Source organism: Polyodon spathula, chromosome 6, assembly GCF_017654505.1.
Source record: "Polyodon spathula isolate WHYD16114869_AA chromosome 6, ASM1765450v1, whole genome shotgun sequence".
Taxonomy (NCBI): Eukaryota; Metazoa; Chordata; class Actinopteri; order Acipenseriformes; family Polyodontidae; genus Polyodon; species Polyodon spathula.
In genome coordinates, this window is record NC_054539.1 from 58810372 (window position 1) to 58814128 (window position 3757).

The following is a 3757-nucleotide window of genomic DNA, read 5'->3' on the forward strand; positions in this document are numbered from 1 at the left end:
TAAGGTAGCCTCTGAAACGAGCGCATCTGAGTGGGGCTTTGCAGAGCAGCTTTTTTGTTAGAGCACACAGACGGTCCACGTCTACATAAAATCGGCGCAAGCACTCACCTAGTAAAGCTGTAATGTGTGCCCAGCAGGTCACGTGAATGCAGTTAGTTAACATGCCACTTAAACTGTCTTTGAATGACTTTCACATGTACTTTTCATTATCTATCACATAAGCCACTATATTTGAAGAGTCAAGTTCATGTTCTACAAGAGTCTGTATCACAGCTTGTTAATACGTAGAGTAATTGACACGCTTTAACTCCACTGTTTCTGTGAGCTTGGCAGCAGCAGGCCAATCGTCTGAAACCTGCATCAGCTGTAATAGAATATTCGCCACATACCGGTTCAGCTAGTCTGTGTATTCATCCACAGTTACAGCTACGTGCTGGCCCTTGAATTCAGCTATCAGCTGTTGCTTGTGCTGTTCAAAGACCAGGTGAAGATGGGTCCATCTCAGTGTACTTGCTTGAGGGATACAGTCCCCATTTCTTATATGCTCGTTTAGGAACTCTCAATGTGGGATTGTCAGGTTTTTTTTTTCGAGAGTAATGTTTGCACTACAGGCCTCCACCCAGTCTTGCACTATCTTGTCTCTGTATTGTTAGTTTTCATTTTGTCGTGCAAGCACTCCAGTAATTGTGTGCTGTTGCTTTGCTGCTGTCATGTCCCCTCTCTCTGTCTTTTGTTTTCTTTGTTCCGTTGCTGCCACATGACAAGGGCCTCCAATATGGTCGACTATGCCATCCTTTTTAACATAGTCCAAAACCTTGCTGCAAATTGTATCACATAACTTCCCTTCATCCGCATGGAGCACATCTTTTCTGAATTCTTTTTACGCGATCTTCTGGCTCAACCATTTTTTTCACTGGCGGTAAGTGAACGGCTCAGACGGAAGAAGCGCAAAGGGGGGAAATCGGGCGTAATCGGAAGTATCAAGTGTTCTTGGAAATGAAAGGTAATTTCGGGAAAAAAACGTGTCAGTTTCTGGAAATCACTGCACCTAACGATTAGATATGGGGTACATTTTGTTAAAAATATTTACTGTAACACAAAACACTAAAAACTAATTGGGGGGGGGGGTGTAAGTGTCAAGGAGGGATTTTTTTTGTTATTATTTGTAACAGGGCGAGGAGCCCTGTACATTTAAATGTGTTTTATTTCCATTACTGTGTATTTATTTATTGATTTATTTAAAAAGACTGTGTGTACGTATGTGTGCAATCTGGCAGAGGTAGGGTTTGGTAACTCGTCTCTGCCAGTAATTCAAAAACTCGCACAGAATGCAGCCGGGGGATAATCAGCTAATTGGTAGCTGGTTAATCCCCCGGCTGAGTATATAAAAACCTGCAGTTTACTGCACTGGGAGGGGTATCGTGGAGAGTGTTTTGGAGTGAGAGAGAGAGCGCAAGCGAGCGAGGAGAGAAAGAAAGAAACAAAATTTTACTTACTGCGTCAGTGAAGTCATTCAACCAGCCTGGCCAGTACCTTTATTTTTGTAATCCTTTTGTTTGATTTTTTTGTTTATTAAAAACGGCACCAGTGCCATTTTGCCCTGCAATACCTGTCTGTGTTTTTGTTCCGGTGTCTCTGGTCTGACGTCAGCCCTCAGCTACCCTGTGGCACTATTTATTTATTTATTTCTGCCTGGTTGTCACCACCGACCTGTTAGAACCTACTTACAGTATTTTTCAATAGGCCTATTGGGGCATGGTCATTTTAGAAAACAGTTAATAAGTACTATGTTTGAAGTACAATGGAATTTGGAGTGCTCTGAAGTTGTGAATTATATAAAATGATAACAAACAAACTGAAACAAGTATTCATTTACATTTTAATATCATTAATATTAACCATATCTTAACATTAGTCTATCTAGGTGCATATGATTATATGATGCACCTATATACTAAGATAGTTGCTACTGTAGCATTCATCTGATGCTCTGTGCCCCGCGCTTAATCATCACCGCCTAGTGCTCGGACAGCCTTAGGCCGGCCCTGTAAAAGAGTCATCCGAACATTAATCTTTCAGTTGTTTTAATAATTGAACTCAATTCCATGACAATGATAGCTTTCTCATGAATAAAACACATTTTCCACCAGAATATATCTGAATATGATTACCAGGCAAAATAATAATAATTTAACCCAGAGATTCATTTTAATTAAACATTTTTACGATATAAAAAAATTTGCTTAGTCTCCTCTAGTTTTAGCTATTTCAGGGTTATACTGTACCTTTAAACTCATTTAAAAGATTTACTGGTAATTGGTTTAAGAAAACAGACAATTTGAAGTCCCTTTGCTCTAAATTTCTAATTGCAAACGATTGTTCCTCACAGTCTTAATTTAAACAATTGCTGAAACTGGGAGCACCTTCATCAATACCGGCTGGGTGTTCAGTCAGAAACAGCTTTTTATTTGTAACAAATCCAAACAGGTCTGTTTCATAATAATAATAATTTTTATATAGCACCTTTCATAGTGGATCAACATCACAAAGTGCTTTACAAGATACTACCAAACTTAAATGCAGTTCGAAAATGTTCTTGTATTCTTAAATAAGGTAACAATTTATTGTATTATACTTGAAAATCCAATTACCTAATCTCAATGATACTTTTTTTAAACATTTTTTTTTCTATTGCATCTTCCCTCCTCTTTATTGAATAATACCATTGGACATCCCAAACGCCAACAGATGATGCAGTATTTGCCTGGGAAACCAGCAAAAATGTGTCTTTTAAACATGGCAATTCATTAGTTAGAAAACTGTAGCTTGATAAGCTGTTGAGCATAGATTGTTCTTTACTAATAAAATAGCTCCATAAAATGTCTCTGCAATGCACATCTATTCTTTTTATAGGTCTCAAATATGCAGTTTTGAAAGAAATACATTATAGTGTAATATCACATCACACAACTCTGCACATTTCAAATGAAAAGGCATGTGTGCTGTAACGTGTTTCTTTTAAAACTACACATTTGAGACATATGTAGCTAATGGAAGTGCAAAATGGCTAATATTGATGGAATTATTTTGTTAGCTACAATGTATTTTAAATAGCTTAATGCATTACATATACACCACCCACTCGATATATCACGGGTGTCAGGGTCCAGTATAAATCCTCTACATATGGAGGACTGAGATATAGCAAGAGACCCAAAGAAAAACAAATAGGCTAACAAATACTGTACAACCCCTCCCTCGTTTTATCGGGCATCAGGATCCAGTATAAATCCCCTAAGCGACCTGCTTTTTCTCATTTTTCCGTATAAAAAGCAGCACACTGTTTTAATTCGTACTGTGGAGGTCAATTGCTTCTAATTAACTTCAGTCTCCAATTAATTTCATTTCTCAAATGCACAAACCTGCTGCATTGAAAGAATCAATTTCCGATATAGGAGCTTGTTGCTAGGGAGCTGAAGTCACTGCCTTGTGACTTTTGCTAGTGCATTGCTGCCACAAATGAACACCTCATTGGCTAAAATAAAAACCGCTTCAGCAAGTAGATATTTAATTTGCTTTGTGTTATTGTGCAATAAGTGTGTATATGATAACAGTATAATATTAATGCTTTGTTTTTAATTGTTTTGTATATTGCTGTTTGTGATGTGCACTACGAAATAAAACAAACAGTAATTCTAAGTGTCTATGTATACTGCAGCTAAGGCATGCTCAGTCAGACAGTAAAAATGGGGAGCCA